Raw genomic sequence first — 24,602 nt, 5'->3', positions numbered from 1 at the left:
ATATCGCAGCATATTAATATTGCTATGTAGTCATGACATGATATTCTTCATGAAAATGTGCAAAAATTATGCTTTATTAATCAAAACTTTATAAATTTGTGTGAAAAAATGAATAAGAGGAGTTTTACTGCCTCCAGTGTTCATTTCTTTAGGAAAGTGCAGTGATATGTACTTATTGGTACGCATTTTGTGTATCGCTAAAAGTGTACATTTATGCCGTGAGACCAGGTAGAATTGTCATTGTATTCTACATAATATGGCATGTTGCAACATTTTTGCATAAAAAATAATACATTGCTTCTTGCACTTTTCTCAGCAGTTTCAAAGTGAATTGTCCATTGAGTGGCATTAAGATTTTCTTTAAAACAGGTAAACGTGACTGTGCATTCTATATATATATATATATATATATATATATATATATATATATATATATATATATATATATATATATATATATATATATATAGAAGCATAAATTAAAAAACAAAACAATGAGTTTTGTACCTCAGCGTCAAGCAAGTGTGGTTAAGTCTTCATTTACTATATTAGACTGCAACAGTTAGCAATGCTAATATTAATATTAAAGTCCTTTAAAGGGATTTTAAGTAACCGAGATGCAGGATTATGTTTGTATGAAATGAGAGAGTGCATCCACACCATAATACAAAAGACAAGAATAAAGTTCTCCTTAAAGATGAGCAATCTGACACACCGCCATGGTTGACAGCAAGTATTCTAGAGGAACTTGGTGATAAATTAAATATAAATAACATGAAATACTGAATCAGAAAACAGAAAAGTGCAGAAATTACAGTTAAAAAGGCTTGTTTTCTGTTTGACTAAACCTCTTTACATGTAAGGCGGAGGAAATGTGTGCTGCAATTGCACTAGGTAATAAATTGACCCACCAAACACCTCTCAGGCTGTGAGACGATCTCACTCCTTTCACCGTCTGATGAAAGAGAGGAAGAGAGGGAAAGCGACAGAGAGAAAAAGAGAGGGAGGGAGAACACAGAAGCAGCACTGAATTGCAGAGAGACGCTGTAGGGGAATGAAATGAAAAGCAAGAGGGAGAGAAAGCAGGGGGTGTAATTGTAGTTTAAATGTGTGTTTTAGTCAGAGATGGAGGTAATAGGTTATTATATGCCTCCGGGGACCCGTGTTAGAGCATCTGCAGATGCTCAGAGAAACCGTTCAGGCTCCCGCATCTTCCTTCACCACCCGTGATGAGGCAAATACGAACGCGATGGGAGGCAGCTGTAAATACCTGCCCGGGCTTCCCGCCTCATGTTTAAAAAGTGCCTCTCTACCCCCCATACGTGGAATGAATATGCGAGCATCTGCGAGTAGCATGTCCATCACTCGTGGCTACATCTCACAGAGAGAACAATCTTCCTCCCGGAACAGGAATGGAGCTCTGTGTGTCTTAACAATGGTTATCATACATGCCAGGGAGCCACTTATTCAAATGACTGAACAATTATTTCTCAATTTGTTTGCAGAGGAATGCTGAATGATGAGAGGATGGTGTGTTACAGGGGCTTTCTAAAACGACAGAGGAACTTGTCGATTAAGCCGCCAGGCTTTCTTAAATGATGATGTATGAAATAGTGACAATTGGTCCTTTTGCTAAAGTATACATAAAGATATGATTAGTGCTGTTAAACGGTTAATCACATCCAAATTAAAACTTTTTGTTTGTATAATGTGCATGTGCTTTGTGTATATTTATTATGTATATATAAATTCACTCACACATACAGTATATTTTTGTAAAAAAATTCTATATTATGTCTATATATACATATATATATATATATATATATATATATATATATATATATATATACACACATGTGAATATTTATGTATTTATTAATATTTATGTGAATATATATATATATATATATATATATATATATATATATATATATATATATATATATGTATCCATTCATTTGTAATAATAATAGTTTTTCAGTTTCTGTCTCTCATTCTCTAAGGTAACACTTCATTAGGTTTACCGGCCACGCTGCATCTGTCCTTCAGGTTATTAATGCAAATAAATAAGGCACCGTGGAATGTGCTTTAAGGGAACTCATTTGTCCTACCTGTCAAACTGATGGGTCCAGTTTTGTACAATCATGCTTTTTTTAGCATCCTTCTAATTGCCTCTCTCTCTTCCTCTGTTCAGTCTGTCCTCTCAACAGCAGTAAGCCCACTGAAGCTCAGTTCGGCTGCTTAGGTCTGAGAACAGAGAGCGAGGGAGAGAGCGACGGACCCCCGGCTGAGAGGTCTCCTGCTCTAATAGCAGAATCGGATTAGAGAAAGTCCCTCAGCACGAGCGGTGAGCGACCGTGTGTGAAAGCTCTGGCTGTCATCAATATCGCTGCAGCCACACGGAAAGATCCTTCAGCAAATCCAATTGCATGCCATGAATTCTGAGGTCCCAGCAGAAACTTCTTTGGCCTTTTTTCATTTTTTATCCTGTTCCTCAGGAGAATATTCAGCAATCATGTCAATGTAATGTATCACACAGAGGCAATCACATAGTCCTTGAGTTCAGGACTGGAGACAGAAAATGCAACTTTAGTACTTGATCTTCGAGCCGTACAGTGTCGTTATGCCAGTCAATCCAATAGAGCATCTCTCATATGCTGCTTCATTTGATTATCCTACCGAAAGCAATACCTTTCATAATTCACATGTCTGGATTTACCTTTCCTTCACCCAATTTAGCTCAGTATAAGCACTAAAGCAACTCCAGCTTTGGCTGCAATGGACATTATTTGTTTTTATTTCAACATGAACATTATAACACAGCTTCAAAACAACACTGAGGGCATTTTTTTCTCTTTTGTATGTAGAATACCTTTTTAAACTATTCAAAACTATTTATACATATATCATTTCAAGTTTTTGTGTACTGTGCATATTAATATAAATACACACAACTGCATATATATATATATATATATATATATATATATATATATATATATATATATATATATATATATATATATATATATGTGTGTGTGTGTGTGTGTGTGTGTGTGTACTGTGTATATTTATTATGTACATATAGACACACACATGCAGTATATATTTAGAAAATATTTACATATATAGTTTTACATATAACTACATGAATTAAAAACACAAGGTGTTTATGATATATTTTTTTCTCTATTTTAAAGTTATTTTCCACTAACTCCCAGTGACCCCCAGTTTCAAAACCCCCGCATTGCTGACCAATTTTCATGACCCAGCAAACACCAAAGGGGCACTATCTTAGTGGGAATACCTGGACACAGTAACAAGTTCCTGGAGTCTCCTGATAACGACCCTAAACTACAGCTTTCTTATGACCACTGTGTGATACATCGGTTCAAGTCATTTCTTACATATGGTACACTAAATTAAAAAAAAAAGTTTGCTGAAAGCGCCACAGCTAACCTCATAAATATGACACAAGTGTCCTTATTATCTTGACCAAAACACATCATGGTCACAGCACAGTCTCAGCGAGCGGCTCGAAGTGTCCAGCTGCCCTTGGGAGAGCAAGACAGAAAAATTCATAGACAAACTCTGACCCAGAGAGCATGGAGGGGGAATGAGGGCTGTGTTTGTTAGAAAGCTCTGAGGGAGAGGGTGGTCGGCATTACTATGTGATTGATTCCCTGGCTGTGTTTCCAGAGGGCTGGACTGATCCCGGGTCAGATGAAAATGTTCCAGCTTAAGATCACACCCTGGATATAGATGCATCTGAACCAGCCTCAGGCGTCCATTCCTTTAACAAGGGCACAGTAGCTTTACTGCCCTTGCAACAGTGTGTCTCTGTCATAAGAAGAAATGCAATACTTTATTCAACAATAACTTAGCACGTCTATTGTACAAAGACAAATGTGGCATTTCTCCACAGTTTCAGCTAATTTTGTGAAATGGTCAAGTGTGAATTATGGGTAATGCGTAACGTTAATGGAAAAAAAACGATTCATTTTCACATGCAACAGTTGCTGCACTCTTACGCATACAATATAGGGGAAACCGGGGCAAGTTGTCACACATAAAAATCCAGTTACAAGTTCTCTAGCAGTAGTTTTGCATGTAGCAATTAGAAAATGATTATTATTATTTAATTTTAGTGTTTATATATTTAATTAATTATAGGATACATTTTCCCATTGTGACAAAACCAGAAACATTTACTAGAGTAAAAGTTTTGAAATCCAGTCCTGCATGATCTCATTTTAATAAGAAGGTGCCATCTTAAAAAAATGCAGCGTAAAGAAAATATAAGAGGAACTAAATGAGGCTCCTATAATGTATTTTGTTATGAAATGGATGTCCTAGGGTAAAAGGAGAAAAAGGTTTCTAAGAATATATATGCAATGAAAATTCTAATGTAAGTGGACCTAAATAGCTTCTATATTGTAATTTTATAGTGATATTGATATCCTGATTAACATGGTAATATCTTAGATTATGCTGCACAGGCGCTGTGTCGTGTTATTGGATATTTAAAGCAATGAATCATAGCAGTTTCGGAGATAATGCTTATTAAAGCATTTTGCGTTAGGCAGAAATTGAGTTTATTTGGGCTGAAAGCAATTGAGCTCAGTAAACTGTAGTCAGGCTGCACGGAATTGAGCTGATCGAACACTACTGAGCTGAGTTCGCTGGAGTTAATGCGAACTGAGCTGAATTGACTGGAATCTAGTGGAGCTGAACTGGGTTTGTGATTCTGACATGGATGCTGTCTCTCAGTGTAACAATGTAAATATCATTTAGCGCTATGTGATTTAAAAAAAGAAGAAGAAATAAATTAAGCCCTGTTTGTTCTTACTGGAGAATTAACGTCTAGAACATTTTATATCCTCAGATACATATTCATACATTTCATAAACAGATATGTTTGCCTGGGGAACATCTGGAAAATATTAACTGTATGAGATTATGCTATGAGCATTTACAGAATTTTTCTTTCCCTTACAGATTTGGAAAAACTGAACAAGGTGCTCACGAAGGATCTTCTGAAGTGAATGGGTGCCGTCAGAATAAGAGGCCAAACAGCTAACGCAATAATCCATACAAACTCCAGCCCATTAATCAACTTCTTGCAAAGTAAAAACCGGCGTGTTTGTAAAAAGTAATGACTCATTAAGGCATTTCGATTTTGAACCATTCTTCAGGTAAAATCACAAAGTCTGTAATCCATGAAACTCCTCAGTCGTGTGGATTATTGTGATATTTTTATCAGCTGTTTGGACTCTGACAGAACGCATTCACTGCAGATTATCTTTTCCGTTCCCATCTAATTCTTGGATGGCCTGAGGGTGAGTGAAGCTCCAGCAAATCATCCCTTTTGGATGAACCGTTCCTTTAATTTCCTTCAGATTCACTGCATTTCATCAGGAACGTGACGATGTCCAACAGAGGCCAGTCTACCAATGCAGAGCCACTCAATGTGGTGTGAAGAGACGTGCAGTCATTTAGGTAAAGGTCATTTCGTCCTGACAACCTGACAACTGTTAGCAGGGGCCGGTGTTCTGTATTTATGAGCAGGCGTGCAGCCGTATGCATATGTGCTAAAGCGTGCACGAAAATCCATCTTTTGATGTTCTGACTCCCTTTACATATTCCATTTGAATCCGAGCTAAACAAAAAATGGAACAGATTTAGTCAGGATAGGTTTTGTGTTGTTGGATAAAGGTTTTCGGCTTTCTCTTTCCATTTATACACCTATATCTCATGCTTAAATAAGCCCATCACTTTGTGTATGGGGGGTGTCTCTCTGTGATAGAAGAGGAGCTTTTTATAAGCAGAGCTGGCTGTCTGGTGCAAAGTCGTATAAGGAATACTAATGATGGGTCTTTGTGTGGCAAAGGCTCTGACCTGGGGAGAGAATGAGCGTGCAAACATTGCAAATTTAATGGCAGCGGCACAAAGACTGAAATAAATATGTCTGCTAAACTGCACCGTAGGGACTGCGCCAGGCATGTTGATGGTCCTTCAACAAATATCTGCGGATAATTTTTGAATAACTTTTCCTAATCTCGTTCTCTCTCTGCATTAGTGCTGCGGTGAAAGTCTTAATCCCTTATGCCCAACAATGGACGCCGAGGCTCGACTTTAATATGTAGCCGGGAGAGAATAAATTGCCCATTGGAATGAATCTATCTATCTCCCATTGACTCACTTTGGACATGTTACGACAAGGCAATCTGTTACGGAGATGAGTTTTGTGTTTCTCTAACACTGATGGTCTTTCAGACATCATATTCTCATATTAGAAAACCTGAGTGGCATATAAATCAGTTACCTTTAGATCAAAGGATCTCAAACAGGAGGCCAGGGCCCGGGGCCCCATTAGGGGGCCTCAGCAAGCTTTTCTAAAACGGACTGCAGGATGAACAAAAATGATTTTAAAAAAAAAATGATTTAAAACAAAATAACTATTACTCATACAATAAAATGATCTTAATCACAGTAGGCTACCTGAAAATATAAAACATAAAGATATTTAGACATAGCAGAGATGCTTTTATCCAAAAAGCAATGATACGCAAGTCTCAGCTTAATGTAGTACATATAGCAAGAAATTTTTCAAATAAAACAAATAGCATAGAAAAATAATATGGGAGGCTTAGAGTAGAGAATAGAGAGAGTTTTTAGTTATTTTTAATTATATGAATAGAGAAGCTAGTGTTAATTACATACACCCATATATACATATACATACATACATACATATATACATGCATATACATATACATACATACATATATACATGCATATACATAGTATACATAGTAAATTGAAGCAATGCAAGTCTAAAGGGTGCGTTTTTTAAAGAATACATTTAAATAAAAATCGAAATAAATTTTAAAAAAGATGGAAGATGTGTATGATTATATAGATATAAACTGAACACACGCACACGCACGCGCACGCACACACACACACACACACACACACACACACACACATATATAATATATAGCCTACTGGAAACCTCAAGAATCATAAGATAATTTATAGTTAAATTAATAGTATATGGACACTCCTACTATTAATATGCTTCCTGATTCTGCAAAAGTTTGAAGCATCAGGAAAAACAAGTGGTGGGTTTTAAAGAGCATTTCTCCATTTGGTAAATAAAGGAAGAAGTTAGACCATAGCGAGTAAGGAACTGAGGCGCTTCGCTCGCTCGCTCGCTCGCCGTACACTGTACATATTCGCAATAGTTCAGCTGCATCTCCGTTATGAACATTACAAGTAATCAACAAGAGAAATATATTACACATCCTCTCAGGAACAAAGTCACAGTGTGATGCCTTCAAAAAAAGCAAAGGTGTTAAACCAATACGCACCTATTCTCATATTCACAATGAGTGAACACGTGGACGCGTTAAGAATGCAGAAGGCGTTTCCTCTGAGCGGAAGTGCAACAGTGCCATCTATCGGCCCGGAAAAGAACGGCAGGCGCGTGTCTCAGTAGATCGCGCTTCAGCGAGTCACCTGTGCGAAATAAACAACTCGAGCAACAGCGTCTCGTTCTGTCGCGGTATTAGCGTATCTGGCAGGTAACTTGTTCTCCGATGATTGACGTGCACCGATACGTCAAGCTCGGAGAGCGAGGTCAGAATGATGGATGTCTGCCTGCTCAAAATATCAAAATTTACACGTCAGGGACACTTGCAGCAGCCAATGCGCCAGGCCTTTTCTATTAATCACGTGGCTCGGTCTATTTGCATGCAGCGTCACATTCTAATACCTGAATTCCCAGGCTATGCATTATGAGCCGTGAAATCTATTCCAGCGGCCTGCTTCTCAGCAGCCGCTCTCCGCAGGTGTCGCATTTGCATGGGAAATAGAAGAGGTAGGCAGAAAATGCAGTAATGATAATGCAGAGCAATGGGCTCTGACGTCCCCAAAGCTGCAGACTGTTTTTTACCACTGAAGGTCCTGAAGACCTGGTGAACACTGGGATGGGATTCTTCATATGTCCAGATGGGATAACACTTAGGAAATATGGAGAATCTGTATATTTGTATGTAGAAGATATACAGTATATACATTCGCTGATAAAGTAATTTATTGCAAAAATGATCTGTGCAAACTATATATATATATATTATATATATTTTTTTATATATAGTTGATATATGATTTATATATGATTATTTATAGATGAATATTGTGAAATATTACAGTATAAAATTGTTTTGAATATTTAGCATCCCATGATATATATTAATTTGCTACTCAAGAAACATTTATTTTCACAAATTATATAATACATGTGTTTAAACCATGAAAAACATTGTTTTGGAAGAGACTAATCCAACTTTGTGCACTATAAAAATATTTTTAATACCCCAATTCTGAATGCTAGTGTGTGTGTGTGTGTGTGTATATATATATATATATATATATATATATATATATATATATATATATATATATTAGTATTTTTAATAATTAGTTTTTTATTATATTATACAAATATTCTAGTATTTACCAATAAAATGTTTTCACTCAATTTATGATTGTTAATTTGTGCAATTTTTGTGTGATATTAGTCCTTTTAGGGCCCACGAATAAACACAAGCACATAAATGTAAACCTGGCAGAATAATTTAAGTTGTGGGCTATGTCGTAACACACACACACACACACACACACACAGATGAGGAGTTTATTGCAGAGACTGTATTGCAACAGGACAAAAAAAAAAACCCCACAGATTTACCCACCTTAAATTGCAAAGATATTGCTTTATAAGTTATCATTCGGTTGCTGCCCTCATATGGTAAGTCGGTTATCTGGAAAAGCAAACACTTTAGAAAATACAAACCTCTCATACCAACACCCCAAAAAGAGCATTTTCTCGTTCCTCTCAACTCATGCTCAACACGCTCGGAGCGCAGAGCCTCCCTTGTCTCCTCGAGCACTCTAACGCACTATGACAGTTGGAGATGAAATAGAAATTTTGCTATCAAACACCTACACAAAGGGGAGATGACCTTTGATCAGAAGCGCGTTTGATGTTTTGACATGAAATTTGCATCAGAGGGGCTGCAGCAGCGGCCGGCGCTTCGAGTGGTTAATGATTCCTCCTGTCAGAGAGACACAGAGGTCAAAATCCTTTTAGGAAATAAGCACACCTTTAATCCGGCTCCCTAGCTGACGCCGACCGGTCTGCGTCGCTTATTATGAATGCTTGCTTTGTCTCACAGCAAGTACTGCTTTGTACAAAAAAAAACCAAGGGAGTTGTTTTATTTATCGTGATGCGATTTTACTTTCAGACCACCCTTCGCCTGCGATAGGCGTTTTACGCTTCATTTTAAACTTGGAAGATCTGAAGACCTTGTAGGTCGGGTAAAGTCATTGATTGATCTCTGAGAGAGAGAGAGAGAGAGAGGCTGTTTAATTATTCAAGCGAGCATATCATTTTTTTCTTTACACCTTTGCGCCTGCCTAAAGTACACTTGCCGTTCAGGTTCTCCCTTTGAGTCAGAGCAATATCTGTCTCTGTCAATCCCGAAACCAAGTTTTTCATTTGTTCTTGTTCTGGACAGTGGTATTTTTTTGTCACGTCGATGTCCCGTTAGAGCTGAGGACAGGAATGCAGACGCAGCACGTAATGCATGTGGGGATATGATGCTCGTGAAGGGCGCAACTGCATTGAATAAGCCGTGTGAACTTGTTTAGCTGTCTGGACTTAACGATTGCTAGTTTAGTTAATGACTAGTCGATGACTAGCTGTTAGCTGAAAAGCAGGATGGTGTAATTACCGCAATCAATAAATTAATACAATCGGGTAATCAGAACATTGAAAAGCAAAGCAGAGGGGTCTTCTAGCATCCTAATGCCATTTATTTTTGTGATATTGAAATACTGATCTGAATTGTGTGAGAAAAAGACATAACACCATGCCATTTAATAGTACAATTTGCACAGAATACAACAACTGACCATGCAGAATGTCATATTTCGGCAGAGCTGTGTTAAAAGTTGCCAAAAAAATAAAAAATTTTGACAAAAAATGATTTTTTTTTTCACCGAAGCTGCATGTATTTGATTAAATATACAATAAAAAGGCTAATAGTGTGTAATATTGTTGCAAATCAAAATAACTGTTTTATATTATAATCTATTTGAAAATGGAATTTATTTTTGTGAGGCAAAGCTGATTTTTTTTAGCATCATTACTCCAGTCAGAAATCACTCTTATACGCTGATCTGTTGCTCAGAAATATTTTTCTTATTTAAAAACTGCTTAATATCTTTATGAAAACTGCGATATTTTCAGGATTGTTTGGTAAATTTAAGGGTGTATTTGAGGGGAGACACTGCTTTTTTTGAGATTATGGACTTTCTGGTTTTTCAAAAGTGTTCTTTCAGACTAGTGGAAAGAAAACATCAGAAAGACGCTGCTAAGTGTTTCTTTTATAGCACTTGAACTATTTTTGTCAGTAGATTTCAATTACAGTGCACCTTTTTAAAGGCCGTTTTCTCAAAATGAGTTTTTTTCTCCTACACTGAGCCACAAACCTAACTGTAAGCCATATACTGTACATTTTATTTGTGTCTATATCTTCAAAAAAAGGGAAAATATATATTTTTCCCATGTGTATTTTCTGAATTATGGAAATTCCCTCTGTATAATCTTTTTTTTTAGAAATAAAATAAATATAAGAATTTTGATTTCATTCAGTGTTTAGATTTTTGTTCCAGAAATGTATGCAAATTACATTAAATACATATTTAAACCTTACATTTAGAAAACTTGTAATACAAAAAATGTTGAGAATTATCAATGTAATCAATCAACTATTAGTTAATAACGATAATAGGCGATAACTATTAGTAGTTAATTTTTTCCCCTATTCACCTCGAAATCTTATAGCTTTTAATATCGCTTTTGATCAGTTTAGTGTGTCCTTGTCAAATAAAAGAATTAATTTTTTAGTTACATCAAAAGGCTATTTTATCGTAAAAAATCAATCACAAAGACAAGTTTCATTGATTTGTTAGTCACACTACCTGTCCGATCAGGTAACATGAGTTTATGTTTCCACTGAAAGCACACTTTAATAGACACGTGCTATCATTTATACTAGATATATCTATGTTTCTCAGCTGCGCAAGGGCTTAAAAAAAATGGGTTGAGGGGACAAAAGCAATACCGAGGTTAATAAAACAGTTCCATCATGTTTTCAGTTGTTGACATGAGGAAAGAATAACATGTTTTTCTCGAAGCGTTCGCCTGTCAGAGACTGTACATGTCAGACTGCCCCGTAATTCAATGTTGAAAAACACTTTATATCCGCACAAAATGACATTTACTCAACTATGCATGGAATTGCACAAATGTCAGAACACACTGGCGGAGCGAAGAGAGCCCGAAGAGTGTCACGGGGAAAAAAAATGCACTGTCTTGATTAAAGGGACACTTCGCCCGAAAATGAAATTTTAGTCCAGTGTTGTTCCAGACCTCATTTTATGGTGAAAAACGCTTTAGTATGTCTTCCTTTGCGTTCCACAGAAGAAAGAAAGTCATATAGGTTTGAAAGGGGAGTAAATGATGACAGAACGCTCGTTTTTGATGATGTTGATAAGGACCGGGGTTTTTAGTCTGGAGTTTGAGGAGGACTCATTAATAAGACGTCTGTCATAGGCAAAGGGAAAGGGGGGGGACCCTGAGTCTGCCATAAGATACACGTCCTATCGGTTGATATCCAGCAGTGATTCAGACAAATGAGTTTTACATGCCTCAGCCGATGAGAAATGCCGAGCGAGTGCGATTCTTCTGGGCCCTCCAAAGCATGACAAACATCTTAATCAGTCTCAAAGAGGAATAGTCCCTTTGAAGAACAGACAAATATCAGACAGCAGTCAGACTGACAACATATGCTCGCGCTGTGACAGGAAATAATGCCGCAGAGCATCGTTTCACAATGCATGTAATTATCCAGATATGCCTGCGAAAGCTTCATCAGTGCACTTAGAAGTTTGCTGAGTTGAGCTCGCAGTGAAAACTATAGGGGAGAGATTTTGAGACCCTGAAACATGGTCTGAAACTATACAAGACTTCACTTCATCATGATTACATCACAAAGTACTGAAAGAAATATTTATGCTTTTTTTTTAATATTATGTTAGGTGGCCTTGCGGTCAAAAGGGTTGAAAACTTCTGGATTAGAAGACTGGAAGTCTGTAGTGTAAATAAATTACTACTATATGAATATATTAACTTGGTGATTTTAATACATGCAACTAAAGAGGCTTTTCTTAAAACGAACAAGGCTGGAAAAAATCCCACCAACCAGACAGAAACCGCTGTGTTTGTATTTTTGAGCCCAAACTATGCATTAAAACTAAAGTTTAGACCGGAGATATTCATACAGATGTATGTAGTCCAATTTGTGTCACTGTAAGTTAAACATTATTGCAAAGAGATAAAATGTTGATTATCATTTAATCCTCCTTTTCCATATGGACAAATAGCTCTGCTGCCAGTGCAATGGCCTAAACAGCTCGGCCCAAACAGATGTTACACACACACACACACACACACACACACACACAGCACAGCATCCTGTTGCCATAGTAACAACACCTTGTTCTACATCAATAACCTACAAACCCATCATGTAGCATATACATTATTACACACACCTGTATGATGTGGATGATCTCGGCTATCTGCTGATTGAGAAAAGATCATTGTATTAAGCAGTTTGTTTGCAACTTTGGCTTAAGCGGTGTCTTTCAGATTAATAAAGCTTGTTAAAGTGCTGTCATTCTTGCCGTCTCAAGTAGCCACTCTCGCCGCCGTAAAGGACATAACTGTGACGTTCTCATTTTCTAAGTGCTTATTCCTTCGACAGCTCACATCTACAAGAATCACACTGTAAATCCACTGAAAAGATGTTGAACTTTGAATTGCACTCAGATAAAACAAAAGCAAGATATAATTGACAGTACGGCAAACGGAGAGATCAGTCATGGAACACGCATGCCATCTGCTGGACGCTGACATGCTGTTTTTCAGCCGGTGTTAAAAGGATAAATGAAAATCCTGTTTTCATTTACTCACCATCATGTTCATCGAGACCAGTATGATGTTCATTCATCTGTGCAACACAAAAAAAGTGAGTTATTTTGTTTTTTTTGCACACAAAGAGTGTTCTTGTAGCTTCATAAAATTAGGGTTCAACTACTAATGTCACATGGACTATTTTAACGTAAGAACAATGTCCTTACTATCTTTTTGGCCTTGGATGTGTCAGTCACATTGTCGTCAAAAACAGCGCTTGGATTTCATCAAAAATATCCAAATTTTTGTTCTGAAGATGAAGATGATGAAGTAATTATTGACAGAATTTTAATTTTGGGGTGTACTATCCCTTTTATGCAAATTATGGCATGAAATCATTAAATGTGGCAAATAAAATTGAGACAAAAGTAAAAAAAAAAAAAAAAAGTACATCTTTATTTCAAATAAATGCTTTTCTTTTTATTTTTATATTCATAAAATAATCCAGAAAATAATGTATCAGTATTTTAAACAGCACAACTTTTTTCAACACTGATAATATTAAAAATGATAACCGAGCATTAAATCACCATATTATGAAATATCAAGTGACACCTTTTACGTTATGTGTTTTTTACTAATAAAATAACTTATTTTAAAATCACAATAATATTTAATAACAGTACTGTTGTATTTAAGTAAAAAATTTTTACAGCCTTGGTAAAAAAAAAAAAAAAAAAAAAAAAAAAAAAAAAAAGTGTTCTTTAAGTAGTGCAGTTTCTGTTCTCTAGATTCTTCACAGAGTTGGCCAATTTTTTAAAGGATGCAGTTGTTTGGCAAGTCTTTCAGTACATATGGATGTAGTCAGTTACCATTATCGATACACACAAAAAGATAAGTGCTTTGGTATGTTAAAGGATTTTAGTGTGTGTGTGTGTGTGTGTGTGTGTGTGTGTGTGTGTGTGTGAGAGAGAGAGAGAGAGCAGGCACCACCCTGCGGCTGTATTTCTGTTAGACCAACAACTTTCACATTTCAGCAGCTAAAAACTCAAGCGGAGGGAAAGAGAACGTCTAAGGCAATTGATTTTCTTTCAAAACAACTCTAAGCCTGACTTCAGGATGCACACAAATCATCAGGAGACAGCCCCACATTATTATAAAGCCCCGCAAACACCATTAATGTGTGATTTTAAAACACATGGAATCATATGATATTTCAGATTCGACGAAAGCTACAAATGAGGAGGTTTCTTCCCATAGGACCTCCAGAGCAGAATGGAGTGATCATAATGCATGGCAACAGAACTCTTGTCCACCAGGGGGCGAACTCTCTCTACTCATTTGTCAATCAGGCTCCTCGTTTGAATCTCATCTACATGGGGCTAAAGTTTCAGCTCCTCCAAGGCCTTGTTTTCCAACCGTCCGCACAAGCCTCTGCAGGAAGAAAAATTGTAAGAAGCATCGTGAATAATCTGGTCACGAGTAAACCGCCATTTTTCTGTCAGCTTCCTCTTCTGGCGTTCCTCGCCAGGTCGGAGGCACTTGCGTTTGACAAAACCGGAATGCACCAAAACGAAAATTCTGGGCCGAAACGGAAAATTCTGGAAGTAATTGGCCGAAAACTGACAATGCTTTGTAATGGTTATTTATTTTTTCCCTAAATAATATAAAGTAATTTTGTAAGACTTTGTAATGTAACAAAACTGGACGGAATTTATATAATAATAGTAAAACTTTACGCTAGGATTAGTTAACTCATTCATTTATTAATATTGATTAATTGCGACATTTACTAATGCATTATTAAAATCAACAGCAGTGCGGTAAATAGCCCATAATAGGGAAACTATAACTGCCATGAAAAATAGCTGCATAAACCTTCTTCGAAATATCTCCTTTTGTGTTTCACAGGAGAATGAAAGTCGCATGCTTTGGAATGACTTGAGGGTGAGTAAATGATGACAGAAGTTTTCCCCTTGCATTTGTTTCTCATTAATATCTCCCTGGGTTGGATCCGTATCAACTACATAGCACGTCGCTTAAAAGCTCAGCTGGACCCTTCAAGCTTATTAAAGTCGAATCACACACAATAGCTGCCAAATGTACAGAAGTAGCCACTCAATAACTCGTCCTGACATGTGTGCTCTTGGTGTAAATGTAGATGCTGTTATGCGGCGTGCGACGTACGTCGTGTGCACCAAAAAATATGCGGCAGAACATTAAAAGTACAGCGAGAGGCTCGGTCCAGACTCCCCACAAACAGCTCCTTAACCATAAACATGCCTCTAACCTCAAATCCAGTTATTTGCGAAGGCGATGAAATGACAGAGACCGGACTGTGGTGGAAAGCATGCTGTGTGGTTAAAGCCAGCGGGGCGTTCATGGTCAAAAGCATGACAAGTGGAAGCCAAATGCAATTTATTGCTCGAGTCACCTTCCTGAGTATGTTCCTCTCATTACTGATCTGAGGCTTTTAAGTATTTTCAGCCCATGGGCAGAGCACATCTATTGGAATTCACGAAGTAAATATAATGAGTTATTATAAAATCGGTAGCCGGTTCGATGTGTAAGAGATTTTGACAACAAAAAGGGACTTGATACATAAATTGAATAAATACAATTTTAAAAGGTTCTGAGGAATGTAGTACCTTTATTAATTTTGGTTTTATATTGTTTTGAATAATTGATTTTTTTATAAATTTTATTATAAATATCCTGCATTAAGTACATTTTCAACAAGATTTAAAAAGTTTGTAATGATATATATATATATATATAATGATATATATATATATATATATATATATATATATATATATATATATATATATATATATATATATATATATATATATATATATATATATATATATATACATTTTCAACATGATGTGTTATTACACAGTTTTTCTTTCTTTTTGATAACCAAATCTAACCCTTCCTTGTCATAAAAAGATTAAATTATCTATTATTTCAATAAATCATTTATAATTCAACAATATTAGCGATAATATTGATACTACTTCATATTAAAATGATTCGTAATTACATTTGTCCAAGAAATAAAAGAAGTTAAACGTAATTTTCTATTGCGACTTCTATTCACAACCTTCCTTATTAATATATATTTTTTTCCCTTCTCTACATCTGTGCCGCCCTGACATTTTTAACTTTTACGCATACGTGAAATAAAAAACTCGCTAATCCTAACGTTTCGTCGCGTGTACGAATTGCATCTTAATGCATTTTGAATAAATGAATAAATCCAGACAAAAAAGCATGTATCCTGTCATCGACCCAACCATATGCTGACCACTCTACATCCATCATGTGCAGGTGTTTTTAAAGGGCATGCTGCAGCCTTAAAGCTATTTAAGCAAAGTGTGTGCGCTTGTGTAAGTGTGTTTTATATTATACGCTCTCATATTTCCATGCTATGTGCTGATGCAGCACGAGAGCTAACAGCCACACCTGGTGTGTGAGAAGACTTCACCAGATGCTGATGCTCTAATATCACACACACACACACACACACACACACACACTCAGTGGCAGTAAATATGTATGCAAATGCTGTTACTCAAACAATAATGCATACACACACACACACACCGTTAATTTATATTTGCTGTCACTGCAATATGTTCATATTTTGCATTAAAACTTCACATCGGTTTCTAACTCTCTAATTCATTTTCCAAGTTTGTTCGTTGCTGCAGGCGTCCATATCTAATGACCGTCTGGACACAGCTGCGCATTTTCCAAAACTCTCCCAAGTTCTGAATCTTGGAATGCTTTGAGTGTGACCTGTTTGCTCATATTCCAGACAAGTGTAATTCCCAGCAGAGGGTGTTGGAAGGAGCCGATTGCCAGAACACATCACAGGAATTTGTGGTTGAATGAATTCAAGTTCTTTGTTTTTCCATCAATTACATGGTAAATGATGATGATAATGAGAGGTTTCTTACTGTAAGCGTGAAGCCCGACTGTGTTATCAGCGCAGGGACGGGAGAGCTTTATAACAGTGTTTAGAAAAGTCAAAAACGTAGTCCCCTGTTTGAGTTATTTGGAAGCTTTGGCACCATCACTATTGATTATAAAACAACTTTGCCTTCTGACAGGAGCGCTGGTCCAAAAAACAAATTTTAAGGTAAACAGTTACTCCAAAAAACTGCATGCTGAAAAATTAAGTGTCTCTCATCAGCTCAGCTAGGGGAAAAAATGGTTTAAAAGTGCTCCAAAGTTCAAGAAAAATTACACACAAAAGCCTATTCATGAAATAAATAAACATTAGCATTAAATTAATATTTAGTAATGAATTTTTCACAATGTTTCTTTGTTTTAATTTGTTTCAAGCGTTTATTTCCAGATTTACAGTGATTTTGCTGAAAATAATACATATTTATTATTATATATTAGAATGCAAATAAAAAGCTGAATTAAAAACATCATAAAGATTACTTTTAATTTGTCTAAAAAAATGTATTTATTCCCATTGGGCAAAATTTCACATTATTAGATTATCGCTACCATCTTGCTTTACATTATTCTTTCTAAATCATTCAAGTATAAAAAGCTATAGATGCAAACAGTCTCCTAATCGGTTTATTTTTCTTTTTTTAACACTCAACATTTGCTCCATTGAGCTCATTGAATATGGGCCCAGTGAATGCGAACTTGTGCTTGAGGGAATGTTCATTCAGGTTTAATGAACAGCTTAACTGCTTGTCTTGAATACAGTGGGAAGAGGGTGACACTTAAGGAGAACATCTTAGTCCCATCAGAGACAGACAAACCTCTACTATCTCTCGCTCGCTCCCCTCTCTCCCGCTGTTCCCCCGTCCAGCTCACCCATAATTGTTTCTTTGTGCCGTGTGTGAACTCTTCTGTTTCACTCGGCTTCCCAGACCACAGCAAGCCACCAAACAGATGGAGTCTGTGTTTATGTTTACACGGGACGTGCATCACTTCACAAGACATTGCCACGCCAGTTAGCCGGCCTCATTTTAAACCCATTCACAGAAACTTTGCAATAAGCAAAAAGTTAAATAAAAAACTGCCATTGCATCACAGAAGCGTCTGGGTTTAAATCGTATCAGTGTTTCAAAGCAGCTGTACAGCACTGAGCTAGATTCAAAAGAGGGCTGTTCATACATGAATTTGAATATCATGTTATGCATATCAAATTATCGTAAATTATTTGGTTGATACTCCAGCGCAGTAGGTGGCAGCATTGCACCCGAGGGGCCATTTACCTCACACTGTTTTCAACTAAAAACTGAAACATTTTGGGGGTCTGAAAACGTATTTCAAAGTGCGGGTTTATGATACTTTAGATATCGTCTCTCATACATATTACGTGTTTAGTCTACAAGTATGTGCACACGCATGGACGGAGAACGGAGACATACTTAAAATGTAAGGAGCTCTGGTTCAAATCCTGTGTAACTACACTTTGACAAAACTTTTCAAATCGGTGTATAAGGAACTTCAAGCGGCACGGTTGCATCGACAAACGTTATATCAGTTTTGCATTTGTTAACACTATCTTGTAGGTTTAGAGTTGGGTTTAGTGCATAGGGCATATTTGCAGCACGATAGAGCATTAACTTTTACATCAGTCCACAGATATTTCAATTCTGAACCCACCACAATACGTGCCTTAAGCAATGTAATAAAAACCCAGAAATATGTGCCTATATCAATATAATAAAACCATGCCAGGGTTCACATATTGATCCTGTATTTTAGCGTCACTCAGTGGACTTTTCATGAAAAAATGCTGTATTAAGCATAAAGATACCATAATATGTTTGCAGATATTTAAGAAACATGCTAATTAACATACTTGTTTATATGAAAAGCAATGCTACATTCTTCTTTGAAAATGTGTGCTCCAGGGACGGATCGTCTGTGTTTGTTTTGGTTTGATTTTATTTCACTTCAATAACCGTCATGTGTGCTCTTTTCCATTTGGGAAGTCAATCTGGCAACCTGCAGGTACGTCAAGTCTGAAAAGGAGGGTCTATATTGTGAATTTGTACTGCAATAGCTAGTTCAACCACTTTGTCAATTCTACACACAGCACCTTTAAAGAACTCAATTTCCCCTCTTTTGCAAATAGACCTTTATTTTTCTAAACTAGGCATGTTTTCAACATATTGGCTATCATACAATGTTTCTAAGGGTTATTATCTGAAATTCTATCCTAAACATCAAAAGTGAACTTCAATTGTATATAGTACAAATAAAAAGTAGTAGACCATTTTTATATAAGTTATAAGTATTGAAAACAAGACACTAATGCAGTCAGCCATTTTGCTGCCATGTGACAACAAAACTGTAAAACTGAGAATGATATGAGAGAGTGGACCCCTGCAGACCCTCCTGACTGTGTGTCAAGGCCAGTCTGCTAAAAATATCAGATAATGTGACCTTTTATGACACGGCAAGGTAAGGTGAAGTTAACATGGAAAAATGCATGAACAACTCTAAGCAGTTTTTTGCAGCCGTTCTAAATGCTTTAAATAAATTACTGTTGTGAGCACCATATTTATCTACTGGGGCATACACAGTAAAACAAGGTGGTAATTTCTTTATTTCATTTCCAAGCCATATCAAGTGTTATTGTTAATACGCTAAAAAGTAGTATTAGTTCATGCACATCTATACTTTGTTAAAACAAGCAGGATGTTGAATATGCAATGACAGGATGACACAAGTTCACACTTCGATTCATTAGTGAAGCTCATTCTCACCGTGCATGATTCATTGGGCCGCAGCGTTATGCTGGAATGCACATGTGCTGCCTGCTCTCTAACAGGTGCACTGCGGTGGCATGATGTCGTGAGAACGCACAGGCTGTCAGGACCTGCTTAGCCAGGTGCAGTCTGCAGACAGATCCAGCTGTACAAAGTCCATGCGCTAAACCAACCAGAACCAACCGGAAACCTCTATAAAGGGCAGGGGTCAGGATCAACCGGACCACATGGGTTGAAACCAGCTGTGTGAAGCCATAAATCAGGGCTTAAGTGAGAATAGCGCGATATTAATGTAAAACTATTAGCAGGACTATTGTTATTGCTTTATGGACACTCTTGGAATGGCAGGAAGAGTTGAGTTCAGTTTTACATGAAAGTGGTTTATCTGCAGGCTTGAAGGTTCAGATCATTCCTTTGTCAAACATGGAGATCTGAATGAAAGGGAAAATGAGAAAGATGGGCCACAGCTGCTGTAATTTTCTGTCTTCAAACGGGGAAGCTTTGCACGCTAAGCAAACGTCTTTGCTAATTTAGAGATTTGGAGAAAGAAATTTGGTGTGACATTTCACTGCAGACTGAGAGCGGGACGGACAGCTGTTGTTCCCAGTCCACAGCATTCCAGCTTGTGGGATTCTCTCTCTTTCTATATGTTGCTAACCTGTCCCCAAACTGCTAAATGCCACATTTAGCCTCAAAACCAAACTGAAAGGGGACAGTCTGACGCACACAGCTGTGTGACATATTGACGGAGAGACAACTCTAGACCAGAGTGCTTTGGAAAATCACTCGTTCATTTTGATGAAGATGCTGGCTGAGATTCCCGAAAAACAATATCTCACATTGGATAAGCTCCATTCTCTCCCACCTTTATTTACAGACAGATTAATGTGTATACTTTTGTCATAGTGAAAGGAAAGGTGCACAAAAATTAAACTGTCATCCTTCACCTAATAACTAAGGTATGAAAAAATATTTACTTACTTACTGACCTTTTTAGTTTGCTTTTCTGTATGTTTTTGCATATTGACTTTTCCTAATATTTTTTCCTCTAAAAACAAGCATGCTTATAGTAGAAGTAAGACGTACTTTTAATAGGTTTTTGAACCGGTTAAGAGTCTTTTAGCAACACCAGTTCCGATAGAAAAGCTCACAAAATTTTTAATTGAGCTTTTAAAATCTGAAACAAATCCAAAAGTAGATATTATCATAGGCATCTTATACTTGTCAACATTATAAATGCTTAAAAAAATAAATTAACCCTTGGTTTCACAGACAAGGCTTAACTGAACTATGGCCTAATCCTGCTTTAGGCTAAGCCCTGTCTATGAAACCGGGCCTAAGTATCATGCACTGAAAAAATGAGGATCACTGCCAGTAAGTCATTCTGAACACAACAAACTCATGCAGAAACATGAGTCTTGTTTCTAGAAAGATGAATGACAAATGAAAAGAAAAATTCAAATCGGCCCAAAAATCTATCTTGTCTGATATCCTCCAGTATTTCATAGACTGAAACCAGGAAATTACGCATATTTAGTATATAGCTTACAATAATCAGCTGCATGTCATTTACTAAGAATGTGTGTTAAATTATGTTACACATACCAGTAAACCAAGATCCCATAAAGACTGCTCTGCTCTGAAATCCTATATAAAATTACAGAAACTAGGTTGACAATAAGAGTTGTAACTCAGATGTTATTTAAACTATTGAGTACCTTCTGAATAGGGCTATTATATCAAACAGAGCTGCCAGGTTATTTTGCACGTCCAAAAAAGAAAGAAACTCACACGGGGTTTGGAACATCGTGAAGATGAGTTAATGGCCGAGCTCTCCCTTTAATCAGTGATTAGACATTTTCTGGTCAAGATAGAGTGTTCACTGTTGTGCGGTGAGATACATCCCCGCTTGTCCTCGCAGGCTGATAGTGTGAGAGTGAGTGAAAGAGAGAGAGAAACAGAAAGCGACAGAAAGAGAGAGTCCCAGTTGTCCCTTCTTATCAGATGAGGCATCCACTTCAATTTGCAATTTTAATGAAAATCAGACACCTGCACTGCAAACGATCGCCACTCTGTAGACTTCAGGAAAAAAGCCAGAGCGAGAAGAGAGACAGAAAGAGAGAGAGAGCGAAAAACAACCCGTAGTTCCTATCGGAGGGGGCTCTGGACGTATCCGGTTACTGTAGACCTACCAGACTGGGTTTTCGGATGATTGAGGTGGGAAAAGAAAGGGTTCTTTTCATTCGGGGCGCAGGGACAGGGATCTTCTCACATACTGAAAGAGTGTAGAGATGATGTCTGCTGTCGGGGCGGCCCGAAGACCTGATTACCCCCCCGGGAAGCTCACACACACACACACACACGCACGCACACACACGCACCCCTCCTCGCCATGAGGTAGTCCCTCCACAATAAAGGGTCCGGGGCCAAGGGGAGGCCGCCGGGGCGAGGTGAGGCGCCTCGGTGGGGCTGCCAGAGCGGGGTGTCCTCGGAAGGCCAGGGGAACCAAATCGGACTGGTTCTCGCTTATTCACATGAGAGAGAGAGACAAACAGACAGAAGAATGGAGAAAAGAGCTCGGAGAGGAGGTCATCAAGATCTTATCAGTCCATTACTTCAACTCGCACGTACAAAGGCAGCTACTCTTTTACAGCTTGGCCTAAATGTAGGGCCAGCTCCAGCGTAGCGCATATGCGTACCGAGACAAAAGAGCTTTGGTGCAGGTGTTAGGAGATGCCGCAGCCGGTGAAAAAGCCCGGTGCAAAATCTTTCCGTGTGCGCAGCCTCTTGTTCAGATAATGGATAATGGAACCGCTGGCCCTCAAAACCCGTGGCCGCATTTTTAACCGGTCAGCCCTGCTAAAGGTGTCTCCGGTTCTCACACACCGCTCTGCCCCGGATTGCACTTTTCCCTGAACCCAATGGATAGAGCACTGGGTTCATGAGAAAAGTTGCAGTTTACTGAGTCTTACTAAGTTGTGGTTAACTATTCAATATGATCTCTGTAGACACCTAAAACATGCATAATGCATTATGGGTTGTTAAAGGGTATAATGCATTATAACTGTTTATAATGTGGGTTGCAATACATTATATCTTGTCGTAAATAATTATAACCAAATTTATTATCAATTAATTAAGTGTTATAATATTAACTACACAATAATGTACATTATAAGGCATTATAAGATACTTGAAATTTTATAGAGCATTGAATTTAACAAGACTATTTCTGGTGCTATATTAAAAGAGTCTATCACTTTAATGAAATGTATATAATAATCATTTAATCATTACACAATTATTGAATATTTATTTTGTTTGCCATGTTTTTGTTTTTCATAAAATTATAAATTATTAAATAATTATAGCAAATTATTGTCACTGTGACATTGTGCATTTAAAGAAATAGTTCACCCAGAAATTTCTGTCATTATTCACTCACCCTCAAGTAATTCCAAACCTATATGAATTTCTTTGTTCTGTCAAGGCTGTTTATTTAGGGATAATACATATTTTTACATAATCACAATACTTAATAATAAAAAATATTAATAAATATTCACAATAATTTTATAAACTATTAAGCCTTTAGAAAGACTTTTTGAATATTTTTTTGTACATTTTCATCAATAATAATTATAATTATAATAATTAATAATATTTTTTTGTTTTTTGGTTTTTCATTTCAATCACGTTTCTTGACAATTCTTAAAAACTACAAGCCCAGCAAAGAGTTATGCAAGGATTTCTAAGGCCTGGGGCCCCATAAGTCCACATTCAGGCAGATAGTTTACAAACTAGGAAACTCAGCACCACGGTTACTACTACCAAGTTAAGCACTATGAAGTCTGAGATGCATGAAAGCTTCTGAAGTGTCAGAGTCCAGATACAAGACAGCTACTATTGCTGAAAATGACACTACCACAAGTCCTGCAGATCACTGACAACGAGACAACGAGGAGTTACAGCAAAGTAAAGTAAATGTAGAGGTCAAAGAAGAAGAGAGTACGGTGGATTGGAAATAGCAGAGTTGGCTGTTGATTTTGGCAGCTTACAACCAAAAGGACGTTGGACTATGCAATGTGATAATGATTCAAAACACAGAAGTAAATCATCAAGGCAGTTAAATTTCAAGAATGATAATTCTGAGGCTGTACTCCAACAACTGTGTTGGACTTCTATTTATATATGATCTCTCCAGGCAGTCTGTAAACACCAGCAGTCATTCCTTCTGTCTTCCTGTCCCTCAGCATGTCACATCGCGTCCGTCATTAGCATCACTGAGGATGGGGAAAAATGTGCGCTCTATGTGCCACTATTAAAAACACACACCTGTTGCCCCCATTCCCTTCTCCGTTCTCTCTGGAGTGGTGTCGTCTCTTCAGGGGGTGGCCAGGACACGTGGCCCTCCTCTAGAAAAGTCTGGTCAAGGTGGTGCCACTTTGGCAGGTGCTGTGACGGATGATCATACAACTGGAAAAATCAGGACAAGCAACACACACTTGCTGTCAGTGATTAGTGAACCTTTATCTTACTCCAATACAGAGCTTTAGATAGACAGATAGATAGATAGATAGATAGATAGATAGATAGATAGATAGATAGATAGATAGATAGATAGATAGATAGATAGATAGACAAGGGAAAAATAGATAGATAGATAGATAGACAGACAGACAGACAGACAGACAGACAGACAGACAGACAGATAGATAGATAGATAGATAGATAGATAGATAGATAGATAGATAGATAGATAGATAGATAGATAGATAGACAGACA

General features: G+C 37.2%; 1 long non-coding RNA gene and 1 pseudogene across 1 annotated transcript; both read right to left on the bottom strand.

The window, feature by feature from the left end:
- The window catches only part of LOC122353810, a 346,864-nt pseudogene that overhangs the window by 10,609 nt on the left and 311,653 nt on the right, over positions 1-24,602 (bottom strand).
- LOC122353813 lies at positions 5,027-7,639 on the bottom strand. The gene is made up of 3 exons (XR_006252056.1): positions 7,380-7,639; positions 6,329-6,408; positions 5,027-5,662 (listed from the first exon to the last, which is right to left on the bottom strand). It is a non-coding gene; the product is annotated as an uncharacterized LOC122353813 (long non-coding RNA).

This window comes from Puntigrus tetrazona, chromosome 11 (genome assembly GCF_018831695.1).
Source record: "Puntigrus tetrazona isolate hp1 chromosome 11, ASM1883169v1, whole genome shotgun sequence".
NCBI classification, from domain to species: domain Eukaryota; kingdom Metazoa; phylum Chordata; class Actinopteri; order Cypriniformes; family Cyprinidae; genus Puntigrus; species Puntigrus tetrazona.
This window is presented reverse-complemented; position numbering and strand designations above follow the sequence as displayed.